Source organism: Oncorhynchus keta, chromosome 17 (genome assembly GCF_023373465.1).
Source record: "Oncorhynchus keta strain PuntledgeMale-10-30-2019 chromosome 17, Oket_V2, whole genome shotgun sequence".
In the NCBI taxonomy this organism is placed as follows: Eukaryota; Metazoa; Chordata; class Actinopteri; order Salmoniformes; family Salmonidae; genus Oncorhynchus; species Oncorhynchus keta.
The window spans coordinates 54,715,734-54,729,638 of record NC_068437.1 but is presented as its reverse complement, the minus strand read 5'-3'; the positions used below and the strand labels follow the sequence as shown (position 1 = coordinate 54,729,638).

Here is a 13,905-nt window from a genome sequence, read left to right as displayed (position 1 = left end):
CCCTTCAGCCGGGTATCGTTGTCCTCTTCGTGCCTAAGAAACACCCTTCAGCCCGGTATCGTTGTCCTCCTCGTGCCTAAGAACCACCCTTCAGCCGGGTATCGTTGTCCTCCTCATGCCTAAGAAACACCCCTCAGCCGGGTATCGTTGTCCTCTTCGTGTCTAAGAAACACCCTTCAGCCCGGTATCGTTGTCCTCTTCGTGTCTAAGAAACACCCTTCAGCCCGGTATCGTTGTCCGCTTCGTGTCGTGTCTAAGAAACACCCTTCAGCCGGGTATCGTTGTCCTCTTCGTGCCTAAGAAACACCCTTCAGCCCGGTATCGTTGTCCTCCTCGTGCCTAAGAACCACCCTTCAGCCCGGTATCGTTGTCCTCCTCGTGCCTAAGAACCACCCTTCAGCCGGGTATCGTTGTCCTCCTCATGCCTAAGAAACACCCCTCAGCCGGGTATCGTTGTCCTCTTCGTGTCTAAGAAACACCCTTCAGCCGGGAATCATTGTCCTCTTCGTGTCGTGCCTAAGAAACACCCTTCAGCCGGGTATCGTTGTCCTCTTCGTGTCTAAGAACCACCCTTCAGCCAGGTATCGTTGTCCTCCTCGTGCCTAAGAAACACCCCTCAGCCAGGTATCGTTGTCCTCTTCGTGTCTAAGAAACACCCTTCAGCCCGGTATCGTTGTCCTCTTCGTGTCTAAGAAACACCCCTCAGCCGGGTATCGTTGTCCTCTTCGTGCCTAAGAAACACCCTTCAGCCCGGTATCGTTGTCCTCTTCGTGTCTAAGAAACACCCTTCAGCCGGGTATCGTTGTCCTCTTCGTGCCTAAGAAACACCCTTCAGCCCGGTATTGTTGTCCTCTTCGTGTCTAAGAAACACCCTTCAGCCGGGTATCGTTGTCCTCTTCGTGTCTAAGAACCACCCTTCAGCCAGGTATCGTTGTCCTCCTCGTGCCTAAGAACCACCCTTCAGCCGGGTATCGTTGTCCTCCTTGTGCCTAAGAAACACCCCTCAGCCGGGTATCGTTGTCCTCTTCGTGTCTAAGAAACACCCTTCAGCCCGGTATCGTTGTCCTCTTCGTGTCTAAGAAACACCCTTCAGCCGGGAATCGTTGTCCTCTTCGTGTCGTGCCTAAGAAACACCCTTCAGCCGGGTATCGTTGTCCTCTTCGTGCCTAAGAAACACCCTTCAGCCGGGTATCGTTCAGAGTTGAGCGTGTGCAGATTGAGGTGGATTAAGCCAGAGCAGTCAGAATAACACCTTTTAATCAGCAGGCTTACACTGCAGGTTGTTTTTGTTTTGTGATGTGATGTGAGAGTGTGGCTGATTGGTTTGCTGGCTGACTGACTGGCTGGCTGGATGGCTGACTGGTTGGCTGATTGGCTTGTTGGCTAGCTGACTGACTGACTGACTGACTGACTGACTGGCTGGCTGGTTGGCCGACTGACTGGCTGATTGGCTTGTTGGCTAGCTGACTGACTGACTGACTGACTGACTGACTGGCTGGCTGGTTGGCCGACTGACTGGCTGGCTGGCTGGTTGGCTGGTTGGCTGGTTGGCTGGTTGGCTGACTGACTGGCTGGCTGGTTGGCTGACTGGCTGACTGACTGACTGACTGACTGACTGGCTGACTGGCTGGCTGGTTGGCTGGTTGGCTGACTGGCTGGTTGGTTGGTTGGCTGGTTAGCCAAGAAACAAGCTTCTTTGACATTTCTGGAAAATGATTGTGTCGCTTCAGGGCATGGAGAATCGTCTCAGATAACAGGGACATTGTTAGCCTGCACCAATGTGCTTCCAAAGCAGTGTGTGTGCCAACGTGGTGCCACCCATTGCCAGGTGTGCAGTATATGAAGCAACAGATTTGATGCCAGCGAAAGGGAAGGCCTGCCAAACAGTGGTGTGTGTGTGTTTATGCCTTTACATGTGCGTGCCAGTCTTATCTGGGCAGCCGATGTTGGAACTCTTGTATTTCATCGTTTTTTATTTATTTCCGCCCCATTTTATTTGGCAGCCAATACCAGAGAGCTCTTAACGAGGTAAATGTTGAGTTGTGTTTTCGCTTTAGGCAGTGGGGCAGGTCAGGGCAGGCTGGGAAGGCAGGTCAGGGCAGGCTGGGAAGATAGGTCAGGGCAGGCTGGTCAGGGCAGGCTGGGAAGACAGGTCAGGGCAGGCTGGGAAGGCAGGTCAGGGCAGGCTGGGCAGGTCAGGGCAGGGCAGGCTGGGCAGGTCAGGGCAGGCTGGGCAGTCAGGTCAGGGCAGGCTGGGCAGGCAGGTCAGGTCAGTCTGGGCAGGCAGGTCAGGGCAAGGCAGGCTGGGCAGGCAGGTCAGGTCAGGGCAGGCTGGGCAGGTATAGCTTTGAGGGTGGGTTGGTATTTTTAGTACAGGGATTAGCTTGATTCTATTGTACCCCCCCATTCCTGTCTTTCATCATCTATATATCAGGCCTGTAGGCGGGTAGGCAGGCAGGCGGGTAGGCAGGCAGGCGGGTAGGCAGGCAGGCAGGCAGGCAGGCAGGCAGGCAGGCAGGCAGGCAGGCGGGTAGGCAGGCAGGCAGGCGGGTAGGCAGGCATGCAGGCGGGTAGGCAATCGGGTAGGCAGGCAGGCAGGCGGGTAGGCAGGCATGCAGGCGGGTAGGCAGGCAGGCAGGCAGGCAGACATACAGGCGTGTGGTGTGTAATCTGCATTTGCCAGACCCCGGTCTCTCTGTGCTGCAGCAGGCCTTCTCGTTTGAAGGAGCTGGGATGAGCTGGGGGGGGGGGGCTCAGTCTGTATGGGGTTGGTGCTAATCTGACAGCCTGTGTCACGCGTCGCGTGCCGACTAGCTCCTTAGCGGCTCTCAGCCACACCGAGCCGAGCCACAGCTTCCTCTGTAGTCGGGCCGTGGGAAGGAACACCCCGCTGAATGCTATCAGCACAGACGACACACTGGGCCCCCAGGCTGGGATTACACACTTCTCAATGGAGATGCCTGATAGAGGAGGAACACGAGCAAGAGGAGAATGGACGAGGAGGACAAATAAACCAGGATGAACAGCCGTTCCATTCTCATTCTGAACAGGGAAGGACGACCATCGGTAGCAAAGCTGATCAACACTGGCTACTGTTAAACCACCCCAGAGACAAACGTGAAGGAGGGCGACAAGACGAGCAAGAGGGGGGGGGGGAGGTGGAAGAAGAGAGAGGTTAAAAGGGACCCATCACTTCTGTAAAGCGCTGCTTAACTCAATGCTGGAGGAAATGAACAGTGGGCCCATTGTTCCTGGGTAGATTGTGCTGCTGAGATATAGTCATGGATATTAGGATGTGCTATTTATTCCCACAGATACCGATGGCAGACAGAGGCAGACATACTAATGGAAGACAGAGGCAGACATACAAATGGCAGACAGAGGCAGACATACTGATGGCATACAGAGGCAGACATACGACAGAGGCAGACATACAAATGGCAGACAGAGGCAGACATACAAATGGCAGACAGAGGCAGACATACTGATGGCATACAGAGGCAGACATACGACAGAGGCAGACATACAAATGGCAGACAGAGGCAGACATACAAATGGCAGACAGAGGCAGACATACAAATGGCAGACAGAGGCAGACATACTAATGGCAGACAGAGGCAGACATACCGATGGCAGACAGAGGCAGACATACTGATGGCAGACAGAGGCAGACACACTAATGGCAGACAGATCCAGCCATACTGATGGCAGACAGATCCAGCCATACTGATTGTAGACAGATCCAGCCATACTGATGGCAGACAGATCCAGCCATACTGATGGCAGACAGATCCAGCCATACTGATGGTAGACAGAGGCAGACATACTGATGGCAGACAGAGGCAGACATACTGATGGCAGAAAGAGGCAGACATACTAATGGCAGACAGATCCAGCCATACTGATGGCAGACAGAGGCAGACATACTTTTGGCAGACAGCGGCAGACATCTGGGTGTTCTCTCTACTTATTTAGTCTGTCCCACTTCTGTTTACAACCTCATGTTTGGAACAAACCCTTCAAAGAGAGAGGGGGAAAATAAGACTGTAAAAGGAAAATACTGCGGGATGTAATTTCATTAAGCTTCAGAGGCCTGTTTCAGAGGGGTGTTTCCCCATGTGTGTGTTTCTACGGGGAGAATTAGCCAGTGTGAAGCTCGAGTGTCTTTGAGGTTTTCTGCTGCTTTACCCTCAGGGTCTATGTTCCTCTGAGTTAGTGCTTAGGGACAGATCAAAATTTAGTGTGGGGAGGGGTGGTTCCAAATAGGGTTGGGTTGCTTTGGGGTGGGTAGTGCATTTTTTTCCCCTGGTTTACATATGCTCTTATGCTCATATTTTACCCATAAACCACGGCTTGTCTTATTTTTGCTATTACCGTTAATAAAGTTTATAAAGGTTTGGTATGGTGTGGCTATTATTAATCTTTAGCTACTTCAGGCCTATGATACGAAAGCAGTGCGCTCCAACTGACTCTGAGAGTTGAACTTGAGTTGAGGAGCACTGTTTCAGGTCCTACCAGAGTTACTCCCAATGAACCTAACAATATAATGCTTATCTTTAAACAAAATATTCTGTTAGAAAATGAACTAATTAGAGCCTCCTTCTGTACGTCTATATCTGTAGAGCAGATGCAGCAGCCATAGGACGTAAAGAAGCATCAATGTCATCGCCACGAGCATATCTCTACCTCTATCTCACTGGGGTTAGGCCTAACTTCTCTCCCTTATATACCTATCTCACTGGGGTTAGGCCTAACTTCTCTCCCTTATATACCTATCTCACTGGGGTTAGGCCTAACTTCTCTCCCTTATATACCTATCTCACTGGGGTTAGGCCTAACTTCTCTCCCTTATATACCTATCTCACTGGGGTTAGGCCTAACTTCTCTCCCTTATATACCTATCTCACTGGGGTTAGGCCTAACTTCTCTCCCTTATATACCTATCTCACTGGGGTTAGGCCTAACTTCTCTTCCTTATATACCTATCTCACTGGGGTTAGGCCTAACTTCTCTCCCTTATATACCTATCTCACTGGGGTTAGGCCTAACTTCTCTTCCTTATATACCTATCTCACTGGGGTTAGGCCTAACTTCTCTCCCTTATATACCTATCTCACTGGGGTTAGGCCTAACTTCTCTTCCTTATATACCTATCTCACTGGGGTTAGGCCTAACTTCTCTCCCTTATATACCTATCTCACTGGGGTTAGGCCTAACTTCTCTTCCTTATATACCTATCTCACTGGGGTTAGGCCTAACTTCTCTTCCTTATATACCTATCTCACTGGGGTTAGGCCTAACTTCTCTCCCTTATATACCTATCTCACTGGGGTTAGGCCTAACTTCTCTCCCTTATATACCTATCTCACTGGGGTTAGGCCTAACTTCTCTCCCTTATATACCTATCTCACTGGGGTTAGGCCTAACTTCTCTCCCTTATATACCTATCTCACTGGGGTTAGGCCTAACTTCTCTCCCTTATATACCTATCTCACTGGGGTTAGGCCTAACTTCTCTCCCTTATATACCTATCTCACTGGGGTTAGGCCTAACTTATCTCCCTTATGTACCTATCTCACTGGGGTTAGGCCTAACTTCTCTTCCTTATATACCTATCTCACTGGGGTTAGGCCTAACTTCTCTTCCTTATATATCTATCTCACTGGGGTTAGGCCTAACTTCTCTTCCTTATATACCTATCTCACTGGGGTTAGGCCTAACTTCTCTTCCTTATATACCTATCTCACTGGGGTTAGGCCTAACTTCTCTTCCTTATATACCTATCTCACTGGGGTTAGGCCTAACTTCTCTTCCCTATATACACTAGATTACCCAAAGTATGTGGACACCCGCTCGTTGAACATCTCCAGACCATTATTCCTCCTCCACCAAATGTTACAGTTGGCACTATGCATTCGGTTAAGTAGCGTTCTCCTGGCATCTGACCAAACCCAGATTCATCCGTTGGCCTGCCAGATGGTGAAGCGTGAGGGAACACCTTTCCACTGCCCCAGAGTCCAATAGCGGCAAGCTTTACACCACTCCAGCCGACTCTTGGTATTGCACATGATGATCTTAGGCTTGTGTGCGGCTGCTTGGCCATGGAAAGCTATTTTATGAACCTGCCAATGAACAGTTCTTGTCCTGATGTATCTTCCAGATGCAATTTGAAACTCAATAGTGAGTGTTGCACCCGAGGACAGACAATTGTTATGTGCTACGTGGTTCAGCACTCGGTGGTCCTGTTCTGTGAGCTTGTGTGGCCTACCACTTCACGGCTAAGCCATTGTTGCTCCTACAGTGCCTGCATTTGTCCTATTTTGTTGCATTACAACCTGTAATTTAAATATATTTTAATTTGGATTTCATGTAATGTACATACATAAAATAGTCCAAATTGCTCAAAATGATGAACGGCGCTAAATACAGGGAAATCCTTGAAGGAAATCTGTTTCAGTCTTCCAGAGATTTGAGACTGGGACGGAGGTTCACCTTCCAACAGGACAATGACCCTAAGCCTACTCCTAAGCAAATCTCGAGTGGTTTAAGGGGAAACATTTAAATGTCTTGGAATGGCCTAGTCAAAGCCCAGACCTCAATCCTATTGAGAATCTGTGGTATGACTTAAAGTTTGTTGTACACCAGCAGAACCCATCCAACTTGAAGGAGCTGGAGCAGTTTTGCCTTGAAGAAATGGCAAAAGTCCCAGTGGCTACAATCTTATAGAGACATACCCCAAGAGACTTGCAGCTGTAATTGCTGAGAAAGGTGGCTCTACAAAGTATTGATTTTGTCTTATTTCTTGTTTGTTCCACAATAAAAAAAAAAAAAAATATGTTGCATCCCCCCACCTCCCCCGCAAAAAAAATATATTTTCATTCCAGGTTGTAAGGCAACAAAATAGGAAAAATACCAAGGGGGTGAATACTTTCACTAGCCTCTGTAGATGTTTCCACATCACAATAAATAAAACACATTTTTAAAAACTTCACTTGATCGGGATAGCTCTAGCAAGGCAGAAATTTGACTAACTTTCTTGTTGGAAAGGTGGCATCCTATGACCGTGCCACAGTGAAAGTCAATGATCCCTTCAGTAAGGCAATTCTACTGCCAATGTTCATCTACACCTGTCAGCAACGAGCGTCAGAGCCGGTGAAGTAGGATTCAATGTTATTCCTGTATTGACGCTTTGCCTGTTTGATGGTTTGTCTGAGGGCATACCATGATTTCCTATAAGCATCCGGATTAGTGTTCCACTCCTTGAAAGCGGCAGCTCTAGCCTTTGGCTCAGTGCGGATGTTGCTTTTAATCCATGGCTTCTGGTTGGGATATGTACGTACGGTCACTGTGCGGACGACGTTGTGAATGCACTTATTAATGAAGCCGGTGACTGAGGTGCTATACTCCTCAATACCATTGGATGAATCAGGGAACTTATTCCAGTCTGTGCAAAACAGTCCTGTTGCGAAGTCATCTGACCACTTCCATAATGGGTCACTGATACTTCCTGCATTAGTTTTAGCTTGTAAGCAGGAATCAGGAGGATAGAATTATGGTCAGATTTGCCAAATGGAGGGTGAGTGAGAGCTTTGTGTGTTGAGTGAAGGTGGTCAAGAGTTTATTTTCCTCTGGTTGCACATGTGACATGCTGGTAGAAAATATGTAAAACGGATATAAGTTTTGCCTGCATTAAAGTCCCCGGCCACTAGGTGCAGTGCTTCTGATGAGAATGAGGTGCAGTGCTTCTGATGAGAATGAGGTGCAGTGCTTTTGAATGAGAATTTTCTTGTTTGCTTATGACATACTGGGTAAGCCTACAAGGTCGGGAGGGATGTGTTTCCTGTTTGTCTGGATTGACATAGTCTATTTATTGTAGTGTTGAAAACGCAAACCATGATCTTGAAATGCCCGAAGTTTGCATGCTTCGTTTATTGGTTGTGTGGTGCATAGGTACAGAAACCTGTTGGTGTAAAATGTGTTGCATATATTTTATGTAATTATAACTACGGCATCAAAATGTTGAAAATCTGATTTCCTCCTAGCTGATCATCATCTGTAGCCAGCTCCGATCGTAGTGTAATGAAACAGGCAGGGAGAGTGAACTTGTCTGTTACGGTCAGCGAACACCCAACCTTCAACTGTGCCACAAAAGCTAAGCTGATGTCTATATCCACGTTGAGAAACACAGGGAAACAATACGTTGGAAAAAGTATTGCGTGAATGTTAGTCGAAGACAACTAACATTTTCTAGCTCTACCCTCCCCACAAGCTAATCGTCATCCTACAGTACAAAATGCCATCAACCAACCCTCAACCTACGTTCCCCAGCCTAACCTCTGCTATTCTTTACCTCAACCAACCTTCCCCGGCCTAACCTCTGCTATTCTTTACCTCAACCAACCTTCCCCGGCCTAACCTCTGCTATTCTTTATCTCAACCAACCTTCCCCGGCCTAACCTCTGCTATTCTTTATCTCAACCAACCTTCCCCGGCCTAACCTCTCCTATTCTTTACCTCAACCAACCTTCCCCGGCCTAATCTCTGCTATTCTTTATCTCAACCAACCTTCCCCGGCCTAATCTCTGCTATTCTTTATCTCAACCAACCTTCCCGGCCTAATCTCTGCTATTCTTTACCTCAACCAACCTTCCCGGCCTAATCTCTGCTATTCTTTATCTCAACCAACCTTCCCGGCCTAATCTCTGCTATTCTTTATCTCAACCAACCTTCCCGGCCTAATCTCTGCTATTCTTTACCTCAACCAACCTTCCCCGGCCTAATCTCTGCTATTCTTTATCTCAACCAACCTTCCCCGGCCTAATCTCTGCTATTCTTTATCTCAACCAACCTTCCCCGGCCTAATCTCTGCTATTCTTTATCTCAACCAACCTTCCCCGGCCTAATCTCTGCTATTCTTTACCTCAACCAACCTTCCCCGGCCTAATCTCTGCTATTCTTTATCTCAACCAACCTTCCCCGGCCTAATCTCTGCTATTCTTTATCTCAACCAACCTTCCCCGGCCTAACCTCTGCTATTCTTTACCTCAACCAACCTTCCCCGGCCTAATCTCTGCTATTCTTTACCTCAACCAACCTTCCCCGGCCTAACCTCTGCTATTCTTTATCTCAACCAACCTTCCCCGGCCTAATCTCTGCTATTCTTTATCTCAACCAACCTTCCCCGGCCTAACCTCTGCTATTCTTTATCTCAACCAACCTTCCCCGGCCTAATCTCTGCTATTCTTTACCTCAACCAACCTTCCCCGGCCTAACCTCTGCTATTCTTTATCTCAACCAACCTTCCCCGGCCTAACCTCTGCTATTCTTTATCTCAACCAACCTTCCCCGGCCTAACCTCTGCTATTCTTTATCTCAACCAACCTTCCCCGGCCGAACCTCTGCTATTCTTTACCTCAACCAACCTTCCCCGGCCGAACCTCTGCTATTCTTTACCTCAACCAACCTTCCCCGGCCTAACCTCTGCTATTCTTTATCTCAACCAACCTACAGTACCTCAACGGGTCCTTGTCCTCGTCTCTACCCTCACCGACTACACCCCCAGCCCTCACCATGTACCCGCATAGCTTTATAACACCCCCCCCCCCCCAACCCCCAACCCCCTGCCACTGCAGCCGTATCCCCCATCCCACACGTCCACACGTCTAGGCACTCCCAAGCCTGGAGATAATGATGAGGACGATGAAGATGGCAGTGATGATGGATATCTGAAGAGATCTTCTATTGTCAGGCTTTTGGAACATCCGTGTTTGTCCTAGTTCACACTGAGACGAGCCGAGGCATTTTGGGAATAAAACATTTTCAGAGAAGACTGGATTTGGAGAAAAAAAGGGAAAGTGAATGAACCAGTTGGTTGTTATTTCAGTCCCAGGAAAATGTCTGTTCAGAAGGACTCAATTCCCCGGGAACCTCCGTCTGTCTCACACCTATTGGTTCAGGTGTTTGATTATGGTCTGTATAACCGCTGTAGAAGACACACGCACGCACGCGCGCGCGCGCGCACGCACGCACGCACGCACGCACGCGCGCACGCGCGCACGCACACACACACACACACACACACACACACACACACACACACACACACACACACACACACACACAAAGTTGTTACACACACTCTGAGAATGTGTGAGATGTCACTCTATGGGCCTTTTTCTCTGTAAGAAACTGTAGACCATTGACAGCAGCCAGTTATTGACCTATGACCTTTCGTCTCCATAGCTCTGGCTTCCATATTCCAGACCTGGTCCAGCCAGACTTAGACAGACCTGTTCTGTTTCTGTCTGTTCTCTCTGTGGTGTGGTCTCTGTCACCTTGCCTGTGGTAGTGGTGGATTCTACCCCACTGGGACTAAAGAAGGGAATGAGCCAGGCTCCCATCTGGCTCCCTCCTTGCACCTCAACAATTATCACAGTCCACACCTCCTATTTCTGCCTTATAAAGAGTGATGGAGACTAGAAACACTAGCCACCTGGACATCCTAGTGTTTATTTTAAAAGACAGGGGTAGATATGTGATAATGGGCATAATTATGTGAAGCTGTGAAATTGAATATAGAAATAGCAGATACATGTCAGTGTTGTCCTCTGCCGTTTCCAAACCCCTTTCCGACCCAAACACACATCAACATTAAAAGGCACGGGCTCAACCAACCAAATGATAGGCCTAGCTAACCTCTGTCTGATTGGCTCTGACTGGCAATCTGAACCTCTGTCTGATTGGCTCTGATTGGCAAGCTGAAGGATGCAAATTGGGTCACTAGTGCACTTTACAGACTGGACCAGTAGAACTACCAGACTGGACCAGTAGAACTACCAGACTGGACCAGTAGGCCTGAGAACTACCAGACAGAACCAGTAGAACGACCATACTGGACCAGTAGAACTACTAGACTGGACCAGTAGAACTACCAGACTGGACCAGTAGAACTACCAGACTGGACCAGTAGAACTACTAGACTGGACCAGTAGAACTACCAGACAGAACCAGTAGAACTACCAGACTGGACCAGTAGAACTACCAGACAGGACCAGTAGAATTACTAGACTGGACCAGTAGTACTACCAGACTGGACGAGTAGAACTACCAGACTGGATCGGTAGAACTGAGTACCAGACTGGACCAGTAGAACTACCAGACTGGATCGGTAGAACTGAGTACCAGACTGGACCAGTAGAAATACCAGACTGGATCAGTAGAACTACCAGACTGGATCGGTAGAACTACCAGACTGGATCGGTAGACCTCAGAACTACCAGACTGGACCCGTAGGCCTGAGAACTACAGTACAGGGGAATCTGAAACAGATGTAGATGCATCCCTCCCGTGCATCGGTCTAAGTCTCAGAGACAGACAGACTAATTGGTAGGTTAAATGTGTAACTGGAAGAGGCAGAGAGCGGGAGGGGAGTGTGGATGGGGGAGAGGAGAGGGGGAGGAGGGCGAGAGGGTAGTAGGAATGGGTGAGAGGAGAAAGGAGAGGGGGAGGGAGGAGAGGGGATGGGGGAGAGGAGAGAGGGAGGAGGACGAGAGGGTAGTAGGAATGGGTGAGAGGAGAAAGGAGAGGGGGAGGAGAGGGGATGGGGGAGAAGAGAGGGAATGGGGGAGAGGTGAAAGGAGTGGGAGGAGGGGATGGGGAGAGGGGGAGGAGGGGATGGGGAGAGGGGGAGGAGGGGATGGGGAGAGGGGGAGGAGGGGATGGGAAGAGGGGGAGGAGGGGATGTGGAGAGGGGGAGTAGGGGATGTTAATTACGGGCAATGGTGTGATTGTCGTTAAACATGGTTGGTGTGATTAAGACTGGGTGTCAGGGGAACTGTTCTACCTGCTGGGGTGGGAGGAGAGTAGGGATGGGGGAGAGGGGACCTGCTGGGGTGGGAGGAGAGTGGGGATGGGGGAGAGGGGACCTGCTGGGGTGGGAGGAGAGTGGGGATGGGGGAGAATGGACCTGCTGGGGTGGGAGGAGAGTGTGGATGGGGGAGAGGGGACCTGCTGGGGTGGGAGGAGAGTGGGGATGGGGGAGAATGGACCTGCTGGGGTGGGAGGAGAGTGGGGATGGGGGAGAGGGGACCTGCTGCCAGTAGAGAACCTACTCTACACACATGGATGGAATTAACCACACATACACACGCACAAGCATGCACAAGGACGCATGGACACACATGCATACACACACGCACGCACGCACACACTTCGTTGCCGTTAGAGACCCTACCCAACTCTTCCATTACAGAAACCAGCCTTTTAATTAGAAATCAATCTCCTCAATCACCCTCACTTTGCTCCGTGGACGCACGCACGCACGCACGCACGCACACACACACACACACACACACACACACACACACACACACACACGCACACACACACACACACACATACTGTGTGCCATTATCTCTCCAACCCAACATCCCAACATACACAAGAGTGATGAAGGCACTTTGGGACTTTGGTTGGCTATTATCTGCAATTTTCATGCCAAGAAATGGAAGGAGAAGGAAGATGGAAAGGCTCAATGGACCACGTCGGTCAGCTCTACACTCTGGTTATGTCCCAAATAGAACCCTACTCCCTGTGTAGTGCACTACTTTAGACCGGGATCCTATAGGGCTCTGGTCAAAAGTAGTGCACTTGTGCAGGGAATAGGGAACCAGCCTCTACTCTCTCCAGTCTCCGGCCTCCCGTCTAGGTCTGTTTGACCATTCCACTGAAATAGAAACTTCTCCCACACTAGCTCTGCTGCATTCACATGAAGTCAGGGTTGAATACTAATGGGAAGGGGAAACAGATGGAGTTTTATTATTAAAGATGTGGCCTTTCATGTGATCAGTGTGCATTTTTGAGGAATGTGGGGTGATTGAATGCAAAGCTCAAGAGGTTATAATGAGACCGTAATTGATAGAGTAATTACTCTGTTAGGATTCAGTAGGAAGGGGAAAACAAACAGAGCAACACATAAAGAGGGAGATGGGGTGAGGGAGAAAGAGGGAGATGGGGTGAGGGAGATGGGGTGAGGGAGAAAGAGGGAGATGGGGTGAGGGAGAAAGAGGGAGATGGGGTGAGGGAGAAAGAGGGAGAAAGAGGGAGATGGAGTGAGGGAGATGGGGTGAGGGAGAAAGAGGGAGATGGAGTGAGGGAGATGGGGTGAGGGAGAAAGAGGGAGATGGGGTGAGGGAGAAAGAGGGAGAAAGAGGGAGATGGAGTGAGGGAGATGGGGTGAGGGAGAAAGAGGGAGATGGGGTGAGGGAGAAAGAGGGAGATGGGGTGAGGGAGAAAGAGGGAGATGGGGTGAGGGAGAAAGAGGGAGATGGGGTGAGGGAGCAAGAGGGAGATGGGGTGAGGGAGAAAGAGGGAGATGGGGTGAGGGAGAAAGAGGGAGATGGGGTGAGGGAGAAAGAGGGAGATGGGGTGAGGGAGAAAGAGGGAGATGGGGTGAGGGAGAAAGAGGGAGATTAGGTGAGGGAGAAAGAGGGAGATGGGGTGAGGGAGAAAGAGGGAGATGGGGTGAGGGAGCAAGAGGGAGATGGGGTGAGGGAGAAAGAGGGAGATGGGGTGAGGGAGCAAGAGGGAGATGGGGTGAGGGAGAAAGAGGGAGATGGGGTGAGGGAGAAAGAGGGAGATGGGGTGAGGGAGAAAGAGGGAGATGGGGTGAGGGAGCAAGAGGGAGATGGGGTGAGGGAGAAAGAGGGAGATGGGGTGAGGGAGAAAGAGGGAGATGGGGTGAGGGAGAAAGAGGGAGATGGGGTGAGGGAGAAAGAGGGAGATGGGGTGAGGGAGAAAGAGGGAGATTAGGTGAGGGAGAAAGAGGGAGATGGGGTGAGGGAGAAAGAGGGAGATGGGGTGAGGGAGCAAGAGGGAGATGGGGTGAGGGAGAAAGAGGGAGATGGG

The 13,905-nt window shown here is 49.8% G+C and overlaps 1 protein-coding gene across 1 annotated transcript in view; it reads left to right on the top strand.

Annotated features, from left to right (window-relative positions):
• The window catches only part of LOC118379936 (reelin-like), a 318,966-nt gene that overhangs the window by 23,775 nt on the left and 281,286 nt on the right, over positions 1-13,905 (top strand).